Source organism: Pinus tabuliformis, chromosome Q (assembly GCF_031772625.1).
Source record: "Pinus tabuliformis cultivar Carrire ecotype Pingquan chromosome Q, CPIR1, whole genome shotgun sequence".
Classification (NCBI taxonomy): Eukaryota; Viridiplantae; Streptophyta; class Pinopsida; order Pinales; family Pinaceae; genus Pinus; species Pinus tabuliformis.
The window spans coordinates 1,162,212,952-1,162,237,662 of record NC_142296.1 but is presented as its reverse complement, the minus strand read 5'-3'; the positions used below and the strand labels follow the sequence as shown (position 1 = coordinate 1,162,237,662).

Below are 24,711 nucleotides of genomic sequence, written 5' to 3'. Positions count from 1 at the left end.
CCTTCACTCTCTTCCTGTCATTTGATCTCCCTCACATTCCCATTTCATTCTCCTTCAGCACGAAATGCTTAGCTGAAGCCGATAATTCACGTTTAAATGGTTATTACTGGTAAATTGTCTTTCACAAGAAAAACTGACCAATCACTGCCCGAATTTGCTTTTAGTGTTTGACTTTGTGCACTTTAAATCCCAGCCATTGATCTACCTTGTCGGATCCAACGGCTATTGTGCACCCACTCGCAAACCAGCTTGGTCAAGTCTCCACTGTTGATCTGCCTAGATAGATCCGACGGCTATCACGCCACATCGCATGGATTTCTGTCTGGTCATTATCCGCCCGAAGGCATGTGATAAGAGCAGTTTCCCCATGCTACGTGTCGCTTGGGGAGGCTAATCCCATGAAATTTCAAAATACAGCTTATGGTTTTGAGGGCACGCAAAATACAGCTTACCACCTCCACCAACTCGCTACCATTTCTGCATGTTTATTTTGCCCACGATCTAATCTCCACCGTCCATCTGCTGATTAATCCTGTTTGTCCATCTCTTGAATTAGCCCTCGCGATATAATCTCAGTCGTGCATCCTGTTAGTTAACCTTGTTCACCCATCTACCTACGTACCCTCCTATGATCCAATCTCATCCATTCATTTACCTTTCACCCACTTGATCCAATGGTTCTCATGCGTTGTTTCTCCCTCACGTCCTTATTTCACCAATTTCATCCTCCGTCTGCTCTTCCGCTTAAAAACAAACTTAGCTTAGTTTCCTTTGCCTACCCCTTGGTCTAGTTTTGAAGCTTTTACTTTTGTAACTTAGATAATTAGCATTAGATTAGTGTTGTTCTAGTAATTCTGCTTAGCATAGTTGTTTAATTGGTTAGCTAGGGTCTGGTGTGAGTTAGCATTACAAGTTGTTTCCTTCATTAGTGCAGTCGAGTAGCTCCCCCTTAGAATAAATTTTCTCTTCTTCCATCAAAATCAAGCTTCTTCTAACCCTATAGAAGTTTGGCTTGGAACGCTTGGGGTCTCTTGCCAGATGAGCAATGACAAAAGGCAGTACCTTCACTTCTACTTGTGCATATAGCACTGTCACCTCCAAGTTTGTATGAACCTTGGGTTGATAAGTAAAGCTGGTATCCCTGGGAGTTGCAACATTCTTGCTGCAATACCTAGGCTCATCAGTCGTGACTCTTCCCACTTCATCATTCAGATGGAATCAGGGGAAAAAATTCTATCCAACTCACTATTCATTTAAAATTAAGTGTAAATTTGAAGAACATTGACTTCATGAGTTGAGATTGAAGAGGAAAGTGGCACCCAATGAGTATATCTAGTTGAAATTGAAGTTGAAGTCTGTATGATGACTTCCAATGAACAAAAATGCAAAAATGATGTAAATTTTTCAAGTCACTCATTGAGAAACGATGAGATTAAAGTCATAAATGAGGGATCCTATTTTGATGTATCCTCCAAATTAATTCCAATTGAATACATTATCTGGACCACACATACTTCATAAGCTACAAATGATACAAGTAAACCCTAGAATTATGAGTGAGATCCTAATACAGTTTGACCCGAAAAGAAGCCCCTCAAACAATATAAATTAACATGTCTTCTCCACTAACTGAAAAACGGATTAAGAAAATGAGATAATTCAGGTCTAAAAAAGGATGAGTGAGTCAAAGAAATAACATAGGGAAATCCAAACTATCTAAGATTGAATCGAAGCAACTGATGTGAGAAATTTAAGACAAGTAGTTTGATCAAGAAAAAAGAGAGGAAATTCAGACCTATAATAGAATAATGAAATGGAGAAATTTGTGATCCCTAATTTGTTTTGGATTAAGGCTATTTGATCAAATTCGGGTGCATAATTGGAGCTATATTTCATTAAGAACTTGACTTATTTGTAAACCTCAACCTTCTTGTAGAGCAAACTCGACTCGCTTGTGGGTAATTCAAACTTGCCATAAAGATGATAGAATTTGACCCTGTGGTAAAACAAATCTTGGCTCTCTAAGGACTAAATTTGGGTCTATTCCTGAAACTAATCTCTGATTTATATTGGGAAAAATTTGGCCTTCCTTGACCTCTGTTTTTAACCTATTATTAACTCAATTTTTGGTTTAGTGGGTGATTATTGTTGAACTTGATCCCATCTAGTTTGAAGGGTCTTGAGACTGATTTTGAAGCATATCTTAAAGAGAAATTCTAGGAGGAGTCTAGGGAATATTTTTAAGCCATATGTGGATCATCATCTTGAAGAGTTTTCCTTGGGGAAATCTTAAAGCCTTTTGGAGTATTCTTGAATATTATCATAACAAAATTTGGACCAGACTTGAATCACATCTTGAAGACCTTGCTAAAGCAATATTGTAGATTTTTAAGAAGACATTAATAGACTTTTGTTGCAACACCTTTTGGAGCCTCTTAGAAATCTTTTGGAAGCTAAACTAGAAGTCTTCCATAGCATATTTGGAGGCCCTTTTGAAGAATATTTGAAGTTGAGTTTGGAGTCTTCCTTGTTGTAGACATAGGACCATTTCTTGAAAACTTTCTTGAAGTAATCTTGAATTAATTTCTAGAATAAACCTTAGAGTTTGTTTGAAGTAGATTTGAAGCTGACCTTGGAGAATCCTTTGAGCAATCATTGAAGAATTTTTTGGAGAAACCTTTGAAGAAAATTTGATCCATCTTGATAAAGTGATTGGGTTGTATTTGAAGTATTTTTTAAAATTGGAACTTAGGAGGATTGGCATCCTAATTGAGGCTAGGTAAGTGCCTAGATTTGTGTTTGAGCATTGAAGTCCTCATTTAATGTTGGAGCCTTAAAGAATTTGGAGATTTTGTTATATAGGTTGGAGCCTAAATTTTGTAAAAGAGGATTGGAGTCCTCACTTATATTCTCAATAATAATTTTTTTTGTTGTTGTATACATCGTGTTTCCTATTGTGATCTGGCTTAATATAACAATTGAAAGAAATGTTGATTCACCCCCTCTTAGTATTTCCAACACTCAAAAATTGTTATAGCCATATACACAACGCCAAATACAACCTAATGATAAGTCCCATAACATATAACAATGCTTATGAACATAAAAAATAAATCTTTGAGGATTTTCATTCCTTTAGAACTATTAAAAAATGAGCACTAGTTATCAGGCTTATTCCAAAATCCAATTTTATTTTCAAATGAGCCCGAAAAGTCCAATTAATCATAAATCAAATTAAGGGTTCGATAAAATGGCCCTTTAAGGGAAAATTCTACAGAATGATCGCTTCCTAGCAATAATTCTACAAAATATGCACTTTTGACAACTTAGCAATTTGACAAAATGTACATTGATGTGGAAAAATAAAAATAAATTTTTTAACCTCATCAAAAACCATATTCAAACCTGAGACTTCTATGATATGACCCAAGTTCATCCCTTTGAAGATATTTTATCGTGGGTTGACTAACTCTGAAGGAAAGAGCATGGGGCCTAATACCGTGTCTCATCTCACACTACAATATATGTGGCTATATAGGAATTGGATAGTTTGGCGTGTTAGTACTCATTTAAGCTCTGCTTTGGATTACTCCTAAGCTGAAATCCATATCCAAAGGATGATGTCATGTAAAAGGATTAACCCTTCACTACATGATTTGATATTTTACAAGCAACAAACAACTAGAGAGTTGAATTCATTCTATATCCACAAATTTTGAAATCAGAACCAAACTTCAATAGAGAACCGAAACCCATCTCGCCAACTACCATGCTCATAAGTATTATGTCTTGTATATATTTTTAATTTCTTTCCATTCTTCCTTTGGAGTCATGGACACATGCTTATATATACATCTTCATGTGGTTTTGGGCCCTATGAGGGTTGACCATAGGCCCATCTATCATGCCACTAAACACAAAGATTAAATTAGTTATGCCGACCATATGAAAAATGTTGAAATGAGATAGTGCTTAGCCCTTCCACCAATGTGACCATAGTATATGACCTTGTCTTACATCATGGCCCCTAAAGCTAAGGTGTTAACCCCATGACCACATAATTTTCCTCCATGTGACCCTATCCTTAGCGGTCCAAGGGCATTGACATGTTGATGTCAACATGATGTCATTATGTCATGTGGTAGCTAGAGAAAGGTGCAACATGTCACCCATTTTTAGCCTTTTCACTAATCTGTGCCAATTTTGTTTTCCATGCGATCTGTCCTAGTGGCATCATGTCACCCTACCGATGTGTTGAGCCACTTCATGTTGTGTGTGCGGGAGAGTCCATGTGTCATTCGACTAAAGGGTCCACACCATTATTTTCATCTCCACTACATTATCATCTTTGGAAAATCATATCATGCCACATGTCATCCAACTAAAGAGTTCACATCATCAATCACGTCATCCAACCAATAGTCACCACATGTAACAATGAGACTGGATAGCTTTGTTGGGGGGGGGGGGACCTTGATTGAAATTTGTGTAGGTTGATATGTAATTTGTCGTTTAGTTTCATATTCGGCTATTAGATCCGTCTTGTTTGAGAAAACATGCTCGAAATTTAATGCTATTAAAGTTCATGCAAGTTGAGATTCTATTCACCATATATTTGACCACTCCACCATAGATCTGCCCAGAAGATGCACATTGTTTAATAAATTTGGTGTTTGTGGGTTTTGATCCATATTTTGGGTCCTTTACTAATGTTGATCTTAAAATGTCCATAACTTATTTTCCAAGATGATTTTTTCAAAGTGTGATATACTTTTAGAAAGGTCTCAACCTTAAAAAGGACTATCTAACCATAGTATCCATAGCCTCATTAGGACATCATAACCTCGTCAAAGACTCAATAAACTTAAAGCCTCTTTGAATTCTTTTCACAAGGGCATGCAAGAGGTCAGGCTATCATGCTACTTCATGAATGACACTGTTTCTTCCTTAGGCATCCCTTTGACATCAATGATACTTGTTGTCCTTAATGATAACATTGTGTGCAACACTTGACATCATATACAAACCTATAATGACATCATTCTTAATTGGTTATTCCTTATTCATATGAATGGTATTCATGGGTAGAATATTTTTACTAAATTTCAATCCATTATGAGATGATGAAGTTGGTATGGAATGGCTTATAACATACTTGAATCCAAGCATCACAAGTTGCTTGAAACATACTTAGGTATGTGACATAGTTACTCTTCTTGTAACCTAGATTTAGGGTATGCTTACCATGTTTTTCTTTATTGGTTAAAATTTAAAGAAATTGGTTGAAGGATGTAATAAATCCTTCATTAAGAAGAATACAATGATAGATTTAATATTTTGTTATCTATAATTCTTATGCGCACAAGTCTGCTAGTTTAGATACTATCCTTCAACTTCTTATTTAATTCATCCAAAGGAATATTTACTTTTTTCAATGAAGGTATATCCAAAACCTTTATTATTTTTCTCAACTACTATTAAAGACTTTTAATGCCTCTTTCAACACTAGCCTCTCTTTCTTCAAACTTTTTCTTGATAGTATAAATTGTGTTCACATAATCATCTAAAATTTGGATGCCTCAGTTTTTAATCAATCAATTATATGATTCTTTCCATTTATGATTCTGGTTGAGTCTATTTCTTGCTTCACAATTGTTGACTATAGTACTATAATCTTCTTCATGCATTCTAGAATATCCATATCTTTTAGTTGATACTTTTCCTTCTAGGTATATATATAGGAAGAGTCCTCCATTGCAACTATTTTGAACTACATCATTGTATCAAATAATGAGAAAAAAATCTCACATCAAAATTGTATGTTAGATTGTTCACATTTGAACTTGGAGATGTTGACTTAGCTTCCATAGGGAATTATACTAAAGTGCCTTATTCTACTTTATAGTTGCATGTTCCATATTATTATCCACATAATCTTTCTACTACTCAACTACATCCATAGATACATGTAGGTTTGTTAAAACCCCAACAAAAATAAATTCATTTTGGTTAATTACAGTATCACTAAAATTTTCCACACCATCATGTGCAGTCTATTTAGGTACTTCTTGAATGGTTTTCTTCTTTTTGAAATTTTCTAATGTATGCTTAACTATACCTTATTTGCATAAGTCTAGGTTGATATAAATCAATGTTTCTACAATGTTCCCAAGAAGCTAAAGTAGACTTTCTTCTTTTTACTTGTGGGGCTTAATATAATTTTTTACCCAATAGATGAGGGACATCTATGCCCCTATATTTAACCCAATGAATCAACAATTTCATGTAGTCATTGGAAATATCATGCTTAAGATGATTCATTATTATCTTGAGGAGAAGTTGGATACAAAAATTGTATATTTTATAAGGGAACTTCCTACATTTTTAAACCATTCCTGGGAACAAACCTATCACTTGACCTGAGAAACATGAATCTTTTCATGAATTGTGTATATATAAGGACATGTACTTAATAAAGTACATGCCTCTTAATGAAAGGGAACTTCCACTTAGGTATATATAGAGGGCCCTCATTTGTAATATGATCATATTATACATTATTCGATGATTAGTTTCGACAATATAGATAAATCAACTGTATCATTGAAAATTACTAAATAATTATCATTTTTTTGTCATTTTTTCCTTGGTTCCCCGACATGCATCATGTTTCTAATCTATTTTGATGTTCATTGGACTTTCAATGCATGTTTGATGAACTACAAGAAACATTTGGTTCCCAATGGTGACCCACCAATGCCCCCTTTCTTGCCAATGCGGTTCAGCATGTGGTATTGCTAAGTTAGCAAAGTTTTAATCTCATGAGTGGGTTTGGTGTATTAAGGCTTGATTATGCATGTTAAGGTTTAATAAATGGCAAGAAATAGGCCAAATATTACTTTTACTAACTTTCAATCATGTCCATTGGATATCACATCATTATTATCCAATTGACTATATGGAAAAGCAACAATATATATTTTTCTTAATAGTTTGGATCACTTTAGATGGAGAGGGAAAATGATTCATGGGTTAATAATATACAGAGTAAAAATAGAAAAGATAAGATGGTCTTACAATACTAATGTCAATACAAAGTGGAGGTACTTAAGTAGCTCATATGAAAACATAGTAAAAAAAATAAGAATGTGAAGTGAACTGACTACATGCAACATGAGGAAATGAAGTCTAGACTCCATGGAAGTTGGAGGTTACTCTAAGAGGAAGGTGTATCATATAGGAAGATATAGGGAACATAAAGTATAAATAAGCAGTGAGCAATGTGTTTCATAGTATACTAGATCTAGGATCTATCTGATCTCCTAACATCTAAGGTTGATGGAAAATAGTAATCATTATGCAATAAGCTTATTTTTTGACATGAACAAATATCTACTTCCAAGCTGGTCTATGCAACCAGTCAAGTCATATGATGGTAAATCCTAACTAATGCCACCTAGAGTTACTAACTTGATTACGTCAAGGTACTAAGTTGCACAAGTCCATGGCATTATAAGGGTCTTCCATCAATTTTTCATTGCACCAACTTCTTGAAGTGATGTTATTTGGGCTAAACAAGCATTGGTGGAGTTTTATCCAAGCGTGGGATATATAGCATGGAAATTTTATTTCATGATAAATCATGGTGAAAAAAAAATTGGCTGTATTAATCCTTTTCATCCCAACCTAATACTCTACCTCAAGAAATTTCTTTGCAACAAATCATCAACCATCATCCTTCACTTCCTCTTCTCTCTTCCTGCATAGTGGTGCATATCAATACCCCATTTTGTATCTTCCATTAGATGCCATTGAGTGCACTATGATTAGCCATCACTTCCTATAATCTCTTCGTGTATAGTGGTGCATGTTCATACTGCATTCTATATCTTCCATTAAACATTCAATGCACTACCAAGTTTGGAACCACCCTACACCAAGATGATTTTATACCACCTTGTAGTGTGAATATGGTGACTAGATAAAACACACATTTGAGTATTCATTAGGTTGGCCTAATAGCAACAACAAGGAAAAGAGTGCATCAAGACAAGAGATAGGAAAGGAGACTCTTGTTAGACAGACCTTCGGAGGAATGTTGAGAGAGAAGAAAAATCTAGAATTTCTCTTAAAATTTTCCATGTTTTGTAATGGACATTATAACGATGATGTCTATCATATAAATATCCTACTATTATGAGGAATTAATGGAAGATCAATATTCTTTTTACTGATACTTGTCTTATAGGTGATGCTTTTTGTGATATTTAGTGTTTAAGATACACAATTTCTAAGAGATATTTAATGCATGTTTATAATAATTTCTAAATTATGAATACTCTGTTTCTAAGACATCCCTTTGGATATATCCCTTGAGTTCACAACATAAAGGTTTTATGATTCCTATATACTTTAATTCTACCTCATTTATCATATGATACCTATTGATGTTGTTAAATTTTCAATTGCAAGTTTAAAAAGGGTTGATGTGAAAAAGAGACAAAGTTTGCATTATCATTTGGAAGGTCAAAATTGTGATAAGTGATCAAATTAAAATGTGTGCCAAAGCTTTATTTCATCTCCAAAAATTGTTTTATAAGTTGTAATATGGAGGTATAAATGGGGTAAAATTTCATATGCCATTTACAATGCAATTGAAGAAGAAGAGAGGTTGCTATCATGCATTGCTATTTGGGATTTCATGTAAATTTGAAGGCAAAACTGCCTTAGACTAAAGTACACACTGACCTCTCAAAATTCATTCAATTTTAGTCCTTAAAATTGTAAATCATTTTTTATTTCATTTTACATAAGACTATATACTTAATTTTTCATTTGCAATTGTAAAAACACTATGCTATGGAAAAATAGGTAGGAAATTCCTAGTAAAAAACCTTGAAACACAACCTATTTGTACAAAGTAAGCCAAGGTTTTAATATACCCTATATTTGAGTTGTGAAATTTTTTGAGGGTGCATTTTTTCATATTATACCTATTCATGTTGTTAATTTTGCAATTTCATTTTTAAAAAGAGTATGTGCAAAAGAGACAAAGTTTTACTTGTCATTGTTGAGTCTCAAAATTATCTTTCATCTTCATCCATATTTCCATCATTTCATAACCATTTAGCCCTCATTTCATAACTATCTAGCCTAAAACCCTACATCAAGTAACCATGTTCATAATTATATGGGTTAGGATCCTTGTTTTCAAAAGTTATTTATTTTATGTATATAAAGTGAATTTATGATTAAGAACTAGGAAATTAACATGGTTTCATATATCTATATATGTGTTATGATTTTCGTGACATGTGTAGGCTTATTTGAAGGTTCTAGAAGGGTCTTACTTGTCATCCGAAGATCAAATTCGAATTTCAACTCAAGAGGTGGATCATATTCCAAGGATGAAGATCATGGAGATCTTAATGTGTCATAGGATTTGTATATAGTATTTAGGGATGAGTTGAGACAAGTATGGATCTAGTAGATATTTAAGGGATATACATTTATTGAGTAGATATCACTAATTCATGTATAAATAAGAGGAGAATCCTTCAAAGTAAGTCAATAGTTGTTAGTTATTCACTAGCATGAGATTTATGATTGTTCATTCAACATGAATAATATTATTTTCTTGCAATTATGAGTTATGGATGTTGCTTGATTCTTAAGAAGTGATAGTTGCTGATGTGTGTTCATTGAGGAATGGATGGATCCCCATCAACCACAATTCACATACATCTGTAACATGGTTTAATTTTTGTTACTTCCTTTCATGCAGGTGTGATTTACTTTTCACAAGTGTGTTTTGTTATGTGAAGATTTAATTGTCTCTTCAAGTCAAGTTTATGATTTGCTGCAATGATAATGTTGTTGGAGTAGAATTGTGAGGAAGGACAACCAGGACCTCTTAAGTTAGGAGCCTCTTCTCTTGCTCTCTACACATCACAAACCGTCACTCTTTAGTTTCTCTTCTCGGGGACAGTACAATGAGGAAGGACAACGAGGACCTCCTAAGTTAAGAGCCTCTTTTCTTGCTTGCTGCATCTTGAATCATAAACTTTTTAGTTTCTTTAAACTTAGAAGTTATTTGTAATATGCATTTCCTTTCTTTCTTTCCATCCCAAAAAAACTTTATACAACAGTTTCATCTGAGGTCCCATATATTTTGGTTTACTTCTAAGTTTACAAAACCCTCGGGTTGACATATTAAGATAACAAGGGATTTAACATTCCATTAAACCACCCTACATTTTTGGTGCCATTGTCGGGGATGCAAACTTATATGTAAGCTAGTTAGGAGGATTGTTTAGGAAGAATTTGTCATTTAGGGTTAACTGCATTTAGGTATTTTCATTTAAGTTTATTTTTCATTTGCATATAGAAAACATAGAAATAAAACAAAACATCCACAAATAAAAAGCCCCCATTCTCTAAAAAAAAAAAAAACACAATAAAAATCCAATTGCAACAACCTTTAAGTTTTTTAGATTTTAAGTTTTGGGTAATGTAAGAACCCCTTTCCAACTAATCCATATGTATATCTGTAAGAACGATGAGTATAAGTTTGGAACAACTCACTCAGATCCTAGCAAGAGTCATGATTTCCTCTTCTTGTGAAGAAGAGATCTTGACAACAACCAAAAGCTTAACTACTCCTCTAGAAGAAAACAACGATTCAACATTCGAAGAACACTGTACATCTAATGAGGAACAATTATTCGAATAGGAGATTGAGGAGGACAAAGAGAAGTTGCAACATGATTTGAATCAGAGTAGAAATCAAGCCTATGAAAGCCTTACCGAAATATGGTTTTGATGGTTTCAAGCAAATACCAGGTTAGATCAATTTCATTTTTATTTCATCAAATCATAGTCACAAAAATGAGATTCGATCATCCTTGTATATTTTAATTTTAAAATTGCAAAATTGGAAATGAATATATTTTTATTACTTTTGCGTGAATGGTTACATTGGAAATTTAATATCATGTAATGGTTTGTAATTTTCAATTAGCATAGAGTAGGTAGGTGATATTTTCAATCTCGAATAAGTATGCTCTCCTAGTGGTCTTTGCATGATCTCGAGGATCAGAAAGTCTATGTTTATAAATGTTTTTAGAAACGAATAAATCAAGGGTTTGCAATATGCTTAATTAATTTCACCTGCAAATCAGTTTGTCCCCATTTGCTATTTTTTTTTTCGTCCTAAAACAATAAAATTTCTTGATTGTTTTAGAGTTAGAATAAACTTTAAATTATTTTTAAAGATTTTAATTTTAATACAACATAAAAAAATAAAATTAATTAGAAATAAAATTCAATTTCTTTTTAAAAGATTTTATTTTTAAAACAACATAAAAAAAAATATGAATAAAATTCAAGATTTTAATTTTTAATAAAATATAAAAAAAATAAAATAAAAAAATTGCAAAATAAAAAAAATGCCAAATAAACATAACTCAAGAGGAGTGTCTTTATATGTTGAAGTAACAATGGTGATAATGGTTTTGTGAGTGGTTTCTTTGACTAGATATGGCCCATTTATAGCTATTACCTTCTAAAAAATTGGACAATAAAGAGATATCTTTATGTGTTCTTACTGCTTGGTGAGTAGACCCAAGGTTTTTCTCTTTCAGTTTGAAGCGATGGAGAAATGGTATGAGCAGATGATGACTACTATTACCTCTTCAAGGTGGCATTGATTGGGGACTCTGGTGTGAGCAAGTCCAATCCGCTATCAAAGATTTACTAGGAACGAGTTTAGCTTGGATTCCAAATCCACCATTGGAATGAAGTTCGAGACTCAGAGTATGGTAGTCGATGATAAGGATTTGGGACACAGCTACTCAAGAAAGATACCGGGCCATAACAAGTGCATATTATTGAGAAGCAGTTGGTACACTGACTAGTTTATGATGTAACTAGACATGTAATCTTTGAGAACATGGAGAGATGGTTTGAAGAGATTAGAGACCACATTGATGCCAATATTGTAATAATGCTTGTTGGTAGCAAAGATGATTTGCGCCATATTACAATTGTTTCTATAGAGGATGGAAAAGCCTTTGCAGAACGAGAAAATAAATATTTTATGGAAATATCAGCATTGGAATCAAAAAATGTTGAGAATGCATTCACAAAAGTAATTAGCGAGATTTTTTGGATTGTGAGTAAGAAATCTCTTGGGGAAAACCCAACAGTCGTTCCCAGTAAAGGGATAGAAGATAAATGTTGGAAATAAGGATGATGTGACAACAATGAATAAAATTTGGTATTGTGCAGTGCTGTAAAGTGTTTTTATCTGAAGATTTTGCTTCTAAAGCGACTCTTTCTGAGGAATTGATTTAAATGTCAAAAGAAGAGGAGTTGGCTTGGCTACTGATAAAAGTGAACTGATACCACTCATCCAAGTGATAAAAAAAATTTCTTAGCTAAAAACAAACTTCACCCCTCAACATTTTATAAATTTGGTCAAAGAAAAATCCTCGAAATTCATCAAAAGTTGGCCTCTTTGTTTCAATTAAAAGCTATCCTATCTTCACACAATTTCTTGTGATCTCTCTCTCTCTCGATCTCGATTTCCCCAATCCATCATTCATTCGAAGATCTAAGATCTGATTCAATTGAGTGATATATTTAGAAGTCAAATTGGCCAGTGAGGAAAATCAAGCATCTGTTTGAAAAATATGGACTAAATTAGGCCAAGATTTGGATTGGTCTTGCGATGACAGTGTAGAGAACCTACCGATGCATCTACAATGAATTGTCAGTGATTGCACAAATGTCAAAAGTATAACAATTCTGATACTTACCGTTTTGATTCCATGGATTGTATAAATTTATTCCTATGTTCTTGATTTGATTGATCTCTTATACTGTGGCTCTGATAGCACGTGATTCACTCTTCTCTCATCGGATAACGTACGCTAACGAATTCCTTCAGACGAGTGTGATTTCTTATCTTCATTATTCATCGTTCTCTTAAAAGGAGAGTCATTCATCTATTGCTTCCCCGTCAAACTCTATGATTGAAACAACACAACATATCAAAAGGATGAGTTTTTGGATACTAATATAATACACTCAGGTTCAATTTCAACCACTACGATATCAAATCGAAATGCATGGTGAGATGCGTAATGCATGACGATTGGGTACTTCTCATTCAGTTGCATTTGATATGCCCCTGCTGTACCTCCATGAGGAGAAATTTGAAGTCAACACGATGCTGGAGCTTCAGGAGGCTATACCTCAGTTCTTTTCCATCCTCCATTTAGCTACGATGTATCATCAAATTCCTGAAAGAGTGATCACTGAGTCTAGCAGAATTGACAATGGAGAAACTTTTCAACGGAGAGTAAGTATGGGTGGTATGGTGACTTGACACCACAATGCAAAAAGTTTTTGCAGCTATGTGTTGAAATTGAATCTCAGTAGGCTGTGTTAGATTTTAATAAGAGAATTTACGATGGTTCCCACAACAGTCAGAGATGAGGTTCCAAACAACGTTCTTCTATCGACTCTTTGGTCGCTGGAAAGAAGATTATTCTTTTCTGCATCCCGGGGGGGATTTCACTCCAATTTAAATCCAGTAATTGCTCACCATGAAGGATAGGACCATTTGCGAAACCCCAAATTCCAGCTCGATGCATTTAGGTATCAGACATCAAGATTGTTGCATACTACTGCATTGTGTCTAAGGAACAATCGTGCAGATTTAAAGCTTCTCCGTGATCTTTATATCAACTATATCTCCTGCTACACGCACATGCATGTTTATTCCTTTGTTATTCTTCTGTGTATTTCGTTTGATGCAATGCAAACATGTATTAGTTGATGGAGTGGTCGAAGGAACTAGACTGCTTGACCAAGTGTTGAATGGATTGAGAATGGAACTTGTGCATACAGATACATTTCTTGGCAATATTACATCCACTAAGAGGTTGAAATGAGCAGTGGAACGTAGTAAAAAGCAACTAGAAACCCTACAGTTGTCTACAGTTCTAAATACTAATGCTAGACTTATTGATGAAATGCAAGTAATCGAGGCCCTTGTGAGTGTAGGGAAAGGTGTGAATGCAAAGAATGGAGAATTTGTCATGAATATGGCGATTGATATGCCACCTTCATCTTTTTCTACAATTCTGGACAATGGAAGTGACTTAATTTGGACACAGTGTAAGCCCTGTCACCATTGCTATAATCCAAAAATACCAATGTATGATCCTTCATTGTCCTAAACTTACAGAAGGGTGCCTTGCAAAATCCCTCTGTGCTATAGATCGGGTTTCTCTTTTTGCAAAAATAATTCAAGGTGTGTGTACGTGTATTATTATGTTGGCTATAACTACACCAGTGGGATCCTTTCAAATGATACCTTAACCCCTTTCTTCTCAATCAGTTCCCCATATTGCATTTGGTTGCGGTCATTACAATAAGGGAAGGGGATTTAGCCAGGGAAGTGGATTAGTAGGCTTCGGACGAGGTTCTCTATCCTTAATCTCACATGCAAAGGTTTATTTTCACAATATGACACAATGAAGTCATGCAATGTTGCATGAGGACATGCAACAAGTTCAGTTGGGGGAGTATAGAATTCCATGATTGTTTTGTTTTGACACCTTTTCTTACTGACTGAACAAACATTTTCCTCATTTGATAGATTGTTTTCATTTCATGTTTACTAATGGGTTGTGTAAACAATAAAAATAATAAATACTAAAATCAAAACAATTAAAAACAATAAAAAAATCGAAACAATTAAAAATATATAAAAATCAAAACAACTTAAACAAGCAAATAGAAAAAACAAAAAGATTTCACAAATGGACATTTCATAACTCTTGAAAACAATTTATGCTAACTTGTTTCTTGGAGTCATTTCAAATGAACTTTCACGCAAAGGAAACAGGTAAGAAAGATGCATTTCATTTTATTTGGTTGCTAGCATTTCTGCATTTATGTTTTTTAGAAGCTCTCACAATTTTCATGCAAGATTTGTACTGAGCTTTTACAAGTACGCAGACTATCCAATTCCATGCAGATGTGATCTCCATAAATCACATTCATCATTGAAAGCTTGGGGGAGCTAATTCTTCATTACAAATACCGTGACATTTGCCGCTACACAGATATTTTTGCGTCATGATATGTTTACCCACATTTCTCCTTTAAAGCACATTAGTCATCCATGTTAAAGTCCACTGATTCATTGTGTTATCCATCTTGACTTCACACATAGCCCCTTTTCTGAGTAGCATATATTTTTTCCTTCTTTTCAGTTCATCTTTTATCCTCATGAATAAACCATCCATCTCTCTAGATTGCCTTGTTTTCCTTACCATAAAAACTATTTTACCGTGACATCTTTTATCTATAGTCCTACCAATCATTTTGTACAAACTCGTGTTGACTGATGTGGGATTCCTTAAGGACCACATTTCAACAAGTCTTGACCCATCAACCTCAACACCTTATTTGGGATAAAGACTAGAGTCATTATTAGTACCTTGAGGCTTGTATGCATTAATGACAAGTTTTTTCACTGACAATCATGGGAATACATCAATGTCCCTTGATCGTTGGATCTTGCAAGTGGCTCGACATCAGCTCATCCATTCGCACTTCGCAAGATGTACTTAGGTACCTTGGCACTCATTGACATTAATGGTGATTTTTCCTCACATTGGTTAACGACATTCATCAATGGTTAGTAATCCAATGACTTCTCTTCATGCTCGACATCAAAACATTTATTCACATGACTAGAATTGTACCATCGGGTTTTGTAACGATTGAAGACTACATCATTTCAGCAGTTTGCAACAGGAATCAATTTGTAACAACAACAATAAAGATCACAATCTTGTCATCAACACAAAGAGAAAAAATAATCAGATCAAATTCCTTTGTCTACATACTCCATGATCCAACATCAACAACCACACTCTTCAACAAACACAACTCATCCACATTGCAGGTAAGAGAAGGTATGTTGTTTTCTAATTTTAAGTCATGCAATTCCTTAAAATTCTAAAATAATAATTTTGGAAAATTCCTCACTCCCTTTCTCATATTGTCATAAACTGAAAAAAAACTTTGGTTGGGTGAAACGGACATCAATTCATTTTATACACCATCACACATTTTCATTTCATTCCAACTCGCATATTCTTCCTGTTAGCACTCTGAATGAAACTCAAGGCTGAGAAGAGGCAATTCCGAGGTAACCATAGACCAAGCTTTTGATCTAGCATCTAGCCTTGCTAGACCAGAGAGGGATCTCTCTCTGCCAACAAAATGTGGCTGTGATAACTGAATCTTAGGCTAGATATGAAGTACGGGGATTTGATTGAAAGTTGTGGGTCGAAAACAACAAGAAAAGGGATCATTGGGCTGTGGAATCGAGGCTAGTTTCTGCCGGAAAACTTTGGGCAAAGTAAGTGCAATGTTCAGCCAGATAAAAGATGTAAATGAGAGAAGGAAAGATGAGAAAGCCTGCTTCCCTACAGGAATCAATCAAGGGATGGATCTACAATGGCAGTGTTAGAGGAAAAAGAAACACAGGGTTACTCAACAAAGCATCAAATAGAGGATGGATTTTGCAAAGATAACCACTACATTTAACAACAAAATCATTGCAAAAGGAGCATCATGCGTGGATGGATTCCTAACACTTCCCTTAGATAATGCTATAACAAGAATTAGCAGAAAAAACAAAGTATGTAAGTGATTTTACAAGGAACACATGCTGCACATTAAACACCATGATGGATCCCAAATCTAAAGGGCAGAAACTGCTCCATCAAAAATAATATTTAGAAAAAGCTTTACACAGTCCAAAGCAGCTTTCCTCTACTGAAAAATTTGAACCATTACACTCTGAAATTCATAAAATATATATAATTAGCTCATTCCTGTACTAAGGGAGTTGAGCTCAACCATCTCCTTCAAGATAGAATCAGTTACATTAAATTTGGACTGAATTTCTGAAAATTGGTGTCAAAGATGAATTCATATCTCTTGAATCATAACACTAGTTACAAAACGGAAAGTGGTTTTTGTAGATACGGTCATGTTTGAGAAACAAATCTCTCAAATTTTGGAAATTAGTTTCCAGTTACTCAGAATATGTTCCACAAAATAATCTCTAAAACAGGAAATCATTAAATATTTAAATCTGTAAAAATAGGTTGTAAAGATCTAGTCAAATATTCCAATTCATGACACCTACAAATAAACTGAAAGAGGTTTTTGTTATATGGTGCGTGGTTGACAAAAGCCTCCTTGGGTTTCTAAAAATTATTTTCCATCTGTTGTAAAATGGCATCAGACTACAATGACTAAAACAGTAAAACAAATGCAAAATTTGTTTTGTTTTAATGTAGGTTTCAAATATCACTACATATCTCCCACATAGTAACACCTGTGCATAAACTGAAGGAAGTTTTTGTTGTTTGGTATGTTATTGACAAAAAAAATCTTTCACTTTTGTAAAATTCATGTTCATTAATTCAGAAACTGATTTTATAGTAAACTTGTCCTTGTGTGTAGCAAATGACCTCAAAAGATGCATAACCAAGAATCAATCATTCATTTCGATCATATCTTCTGATCCAAGAACCAGTTTCGGACGTGAAATATACTGTTGGAAATATATTTCCGAGCTACTTCTGATGAACATACTTAGGATATGATTTGCACTAAAACTCATGTGCAAAACATCTCTGAAAACCAGACATAGTAAGAGCCCATTTTGATCCCTGGTGACAGGCTGCGAAGGCTGGAACTAACATTTTCCTTATTGGGGATGACAACTCCTTGGAGGTATCAAGAACACAGTAGAACAAGTGCCTCTTCCATTGGGGAATATGATCACAAATAGCTACAAACCTGAACAACTTATACCAACAAAAAAAACACACACATGCTACAACCTGTACATTAGGAAACTAAAATAAATGCCAAAAATGGAAATGCTGCTTTGGGCAGCTTATTTATGTACAAACCTACCCTACTTTGCTGAAAATCCCTAGATCAAGTGATTTTGTCATGCTAATTTAAACAATCAAGCAAGTGTAGCAATGATGATGCGTGGCAGTGCTTGAAACAAAACATAAATGTAAATGCTGACAGCCATACATGCACAAAACGAGTGTGGCTGTGTAAAAGGAAATTTGGCTTGTTATTTAAACTGAATTTTTTTTCCATATATGCCGCAACAGGATCAAAAAAATCAGACACTATTTGCTGCCCCAACTCCTCAATACATGCTTCTAGCTGCAAGTTATTAATGCAAATATCCAAGGGCATCCTTACCTTTCCTTCCTTCTGCTAGAAAAGGTCCCAAAAGAATGGGACTTGATAGTCCAGATCTTGGGACTGTATTTGGGTCTCCAATTTAGTTAGATCTTCTTCAATTTTGATGGCAAACTCGTGCAAAAAATTGAGCTTAACTTTATGGCTACATTGACAAGACTTCAAATAAGAGGAAAGAGATGAAGCAAAGTTCTCATCTACCTCATCATCTGTGCACCTATCTTCCCATTCTCTAAAACCTTGAATAGAGGTCGCCTCTATTTCAAATTCTTCCTCTTTCTCCATCCATGTTTCAAGAAAGATATGCAAAAAATCTACAAATGACTTAATAGATTTAAATTTTTTTGATCCATTGTCTACATTTCCCTTAAAATGAATCATAGAATAATCTGATAAAAATATCCTCCTTTTTGACTCTAAGAGATTCTATATATGTTTTGAAATTCACTACATGTTCAAGAGTCAAAGTCAGATCTTCCCCATTGAATTAAGGGCCATTGCTAAAAAAATATGCATCTTTCGGTAATTGATTAGGAAAACCAGGAAGATTACAAAAATTGATACATGAATAAGTTGACGAAATAGAAACAACATCTAAGTCCTTCATTTAGCCAGTGGAGCCACCATCAATACTTTGAAATTCGGGATTTTGAACAATGGAGTTGTCAGGTAGATGATTTCAGCCTTCATATGTGTCTGACTGCTGTCCACCATTAGCAATCAGATCTGCAACTTGAACGATCCTTCCCAAAGAAGATCTGTCACCTCATCCCCAACAACGGTGCCAATATGATAACACTCAGAATGAACCTCAAGGCTAAGAAGAGGCAATTCTGAGGTAACCACAAACTAAGCTTTTGATCTGGCATCTAGCCCTGCCAGACGAGAGAGGGCTCTCCCTTTGCCAACAAAACGTGGCTGCAATAACTGAATCTTAGGCTAGCTATGAAATACGGGGATTTGATTGAAAGTTGTGGGTCGAAAACAACAAGAGAAGGCATCATTGGGCTATGGAATCTAGGCTAGTTTTTGTCGGCAAACTTGGGGCAAAGTAAGTGCAATGTTCAGCCAGATAAAAGATGTAAATGAGAGAAGGAAAGAGGAGAAATCCCATTGCCCTATAGGCATCAATCAAGGGATGGATCTACAGCGGCAACGTTAGAAGAAAAAGAAACACAAGGTTACTCAACAAAGCATCAAATAGAGGATGGATTTTGCAAAGATAACCACTACATTTAACAACAAAATCATTACGAAAGGGGCATCATGCATGGATGGATTCCTAACACTTCCCTTAGATAATGATGTAACAAGAATTAGAAGAAAAAAAAGGTATGTAAGTGATTTTACAAGGAACACATGCTACACATTAAACACCGTGATGGATCCCAAATCTAAAGGGCAGAAACTGTTCCATCAAAAATAATATTCAAAAAAAGCGTTACACAGTCCAAAGCAGCTTTCCTCTACTGAAAAATTTGAACCATTACACTCTAAAATTCATAAAATATATTCAATTATCTCATCCCTGTACTAAGGGAGTTGAGCTCAACCATCTCCCTCAAGATAGAATCAGTTACATTAATTTTGGACCGAATTTATGAAAATATGTGTCAAAGATGAAATCATATCTCTTGAACCATAACACTTGTTACAAAAATGAAAGCGGTTTCTGTAGAAAGGTCATGTATGAGAAAAACTCTCTCAAATGTTGGAAATTCGTTTCTAGTTACTCGGAATCTGTGCCACAAAATAATCTCTAAAACAGGAAATCATTAAATATTTAAATCTGTAACAATAGGCTGTAAATATCTAGTCAAATATTCCAATTCACGACACCTGTGAATAAAATGAAAGAGGTTTTTGTTATATGGTGCGTGGTTGACAAAAACCTCCTTGGGTTTCTCAAAATTACTTTCCATTTGTTGTAAAATGGCACCGCACTACAATGACTAAAACGAATGAAAAATTTGTTTTTAATGTAGGTTTCAAATATCACTGTATATCTCCCACATAGTAACACCTGTGCATAAACTGAAGGAGGTTTTTGTTACTTGTTATGTGATTGACAAAAACCTCTTTCACTTTTGTAAAATTCATGTCTATTACTTCAGAAACTGATTTTGTAGTAAACTTGTCCCTGTGTGCAACAAATGACCTCAAAACATGCATAACCAAGAATCAATCATTCATTTCGATCATATCTTCTGATCCAGGAACTGGTTTCGAGCGTGCAATATACTGTTGGAAATATATTTCTGAGCTACTTCTGATGAACATACTCAGGACATGATTTTCACTGAAACTTATGTGCAAAACATCTATGAAAACCACACATAGTAAGAGCCCATTTTGATCCTTGGTGACAGGCTGCAAAGAATGGAACTAACAATCCCCAATCAACTATTGTTGTAGTATGATTCCAAAAATATTACATGCTTTGAAAATTATCAGTTCATTGATAGTTATTATAGGACTTGAAAAGAAAATTCTCAATGTTTTCATGAACTTTGATACAACAAAAAATAAAAACCATTGTTACACAAGAACCAATTCTCAAAACAATTTTGGTTGTCACACAAGAACTAACCATCAAAAATATATGTTGCAATCAAATATATTACACTTAGCAAAAGAGAATATTATTATGCAATGATTGAAGAGAATCAATTCATGTCAAAAGATCATAAAGAAGCAAATCATTTCAAGAAGATAAACTTATGGACAAATGAATCAATGTAATAGTTGCATGAGGACATGCAATAACTTCAGTTTGGGGTATGTTGAGTCTCAAAATTGTCTTCCATATTCATCCGCATTTCCTTAATTTCATAACCATTTAGCCCTCATTTCATGTTAGGATATTCCGACACATAGGAAATAGTTAAGTATAACTTGGTCTAGTATAGAGTTAGGTAAAGTGTGTTTCTTTACTATGTACATTTTGTAACTTACAATCCGACGGTCATGATATGTAGTGATCCGATGGTTCATTCTCTCCTCGGTATTATCGACACTTGATTCGTGGCTTAACACCCGATTGGTCCATGATCTCTAATGGAGGGTCATTTGTAGGTTAACCGTTCATGAGAGAAGCTTATGTAAATTTTCATTCTTTTATTAATAAATTGCCTGAAGTGGCCGCGTTGGCTCAGGCCATGGACTGTTTCACTCTTTGAGGGTTTTAACCACGTCAAAATACTGGTGTATTGATCTGTGATCTGTGTGTGAGCAGTGTCCTTTGGTGTTCTGTCTGAGGAACTTACCTTGTAAATTCCTACATGGTATCAGAGCTATTTGAGGGCCGCATCCGTTGGTGATCCAAATCTGAAGCCGGTAGAACTGCTCCGACTACCGTTTCCTAGATCTACTATTTATGACTACTTTAGGGCTAAGAGGACTGCTCTGTTGTGTTGGGAGCATCTGTTCCAGTGAGGAACCCCTTTCGTTTCACGCGAAAAGTTTTCCGGTAGCCCTAGCTGCATCATTTTTAAGATCTAGAGGTATACAATGTTTATTTGCAGTTTACAATTATTTTCTCTCTGTTTATTTCGGTTTCAGTTTATTTAGCCTTTTTTATTACCGAATCTATACCTTTCATTTTTGCGTATGCTCTTTGCCCCGCGACTCTGTGCGATCTAGGCAAACTCCCCTCTCTCCCCCCCTCTCTCTCTTTCTCTCTCTCTCTCAAGCTTTTTGTATAGCTCACTTGGTCCAAAGCTAATTTATGAGAGTAGAGGTCTTGAGTTCAAATCTCCTTTTTGTGGGGGCGGATTTTTCATTTCCGCACATTCCCGCACTTCGTCGGCGACTTCATCAAATTTTCTTCAAAAAGCCATAACTTCTTCATCTGGAAGCCGTTTTCAGAACCGTTTTTTTTGAAACAACCTAATTTTTCGAGATCTTTCCATTGGAACACTTAGTTTCAACATCTATAGCTTCAGTTTCTGTTAAAATGGAAATTCCATGCCAAGTTATTCTTGACAGCACCAACTACTTCCAATGGTGGTCCTACATTGTGGATTTACTTAGAAGTAAAGGTCTTTACAGAATAGCCTCAGGCCAAGAGACCAAACCGAAAGATGAAGATAAGGCAGCTAAATGGGAAAATAGGCAAGACCAAGCACGTGGGTTGATAGGGATGTCTATTTCTCCAGATCTTAGATTCCATATTGCAGAACTTGATGCTCCTGATGAAGCAATGAAATAGATTACTAAATTCTTTGGAATTAAAAATTAACTTAGAGCCCATCAACTTGAAAATGAGTTGCTTACATTGGACCCCAATAATTTTTCTTGCATTGAAGATTTTTTTTCCAAGTTCAAGACCCTTAGACTTCTCTTGGAAGGTGTTAAGGTTAAGAAAGAAGATAGTAACCTTATCTATTCCATTCTTACTAAGTTGGGACCAGCCTACTCTGTGTTTGTTTCCACCTTCCATTCTACAAGAGAAGCCTTCATTTCTCAAGGACAAGACTACAAGTCCCCTTCCTTTGATTCTTTTTGTGATTCTTTAATAAGAGAACAAGAAAAAATCTTACACCTTGGTCTTCTTAATCTTGGAAACTCTTCTAAGAAAGCGTTAGCCGCCCAGCAGCAACCAAATCCAAAGAATCCTAAGAAGTTGTATCCTAAAAAGAATGGTCCTAAACCAAACAAGGGTCCTAAGCAATTTCAGCCTCAAAATGAAAAATCATTTCAACAAAATGATAAGACAAATAAAAACAAAGGGAAGAAGACTGATAGACATTGCAACTTTTGTAATCGAGATGGCCACTTAGAATCCAAATGCTTTAAGAAGATGGAAGCCTTGGAAGCAGCAATGAAGAAGCATAACATCCATTTGGAGCACTCTTCAACTTCAACTTCATCTTCAGGAATGACACTTTCTGCATGTGGTTGTCAAGCATCTCGGTTTGGCTATGCACTAAATGTATCTTCTTCTTCTCATTCTCATGAGTGGCTCATTGATTTTGGAGATTCTTATCACATGGCCAAAAACAAAGCCATGTTTTCTTCTTTAAATGATTGTAACACAAAAAGTATATATGTTGGTGATGATAGATCTCTTAGTGTTGTAGGGACTGGAACTATTCATATAGACAATGGTAAATTTAATGATGTATTATGTGTTCCAACCTTATCCTGCAACCTTCTATCTGTATATCAGATAACTCATTCAGGTGAAGGTAAAATCGTTGAATTTTCACCTCACAATGTTGTAATTAAGGACCTAAGAGATCCTAGACAAATTTTAGCTACTGGCATTGCTGATGATTCTACAAGGTTGTATAAGTTTCACAACTTTGGATCATCAAATATTCCCTCAGTTTTTGTTGCTCATAATGATGAAGTGAGCAAACTTTGGCATGAGCGATTTGGTCACTTAAACTATCTCTCTCTTTAGAATCTATGTAAAGAAAATATGGTGACAGGTCTTCCAATGGTATCTTGCAGAGATGGTGTTTGTTCCGGATGTGTACTCGGAAAACATCATCGGGATAGTTTTGAAAAACGTGCCTCTTGGCACGCCTCAGCCCCTTTACAGCTCGTGCATAGTGATTTATGTGGTCCACTTCTAGTTGTTTCCTTCTCTGGCTACAAGTATTTCTTAACTTTCATTGATGATTTCTCCAGACGCACTTGGGTATACTTCTTAAAACTCAAGAGTGAAGTATTTAACATGTTCTTGGCCTTTAAGGCCTTTGTTGAAAAACAATCTGGACATCAAATTCTTAAGCTAAGATCTGATAATGGCGGAGAATATGTTAACAACAAATTCATCAACTTTTGCACTGAGAATGGAATTCAAATGCAACATACTGTTCCATATACTCCACAACAAAATGGTGTAGCTGAAAGGAAGAATCGCACCTTAAAGGAAATGGCTAATTGTATGCTTCAATCTAAAGGACTTAGTCTTAATTATTGGGCAGAAGCAATTAAATGTGCAAATTACATAATAAATCGCACTCCTACTAAGGTTTTAAAGAATATCACTCCAGAAGAAGCATGGAGCTCAATTAAACCAGATGTAAGTCACTTTCGTGTTTTTGGAAGTGAAGCATGGGCCCATATTCCAAATGAGAAACATAAAGCTTTAGAACCTTAGAGTGAAAAATGTATTTTTGTTGGATATTCTGAAGATGTCAAAGGATATAGACTTATTCCACTTAAGTCCAAAAATGTTATCATTAGAAGAGATGTAAAGTTTGCTGAAAATATATCGGCCTACGAGCCTAGTTAGGCGGATGTGCCACCACTCCCTATCTCTTCTACTTTTGAAAATACTTCTTCTTCAGATGATGAAAGCGAGGATGAAAATCCTCCCCCACCTTCTCAGGATCCTCCTTCAGCTCCTCAGCTTCCAAAATGGGTCCGTGCTAC

The 24,711-nt window shown here is 35.0% G+C and overlaps 1 pseudogene; it reads left to right on the top strand.

The window, feature by feature from the left end:
* The first annotated feature begins 4,235 nt into the window (after nucleotides 1-4,235).
* On the top strand, nucleotides 4,236-19,262 carry LOC149223784 (ras-related protein RABA1f-like; annotated as a pseudogene).
* The last annotated feature ends 5,449 nt before the right edge of the window (nucleotides 19,263-24,711 follow it).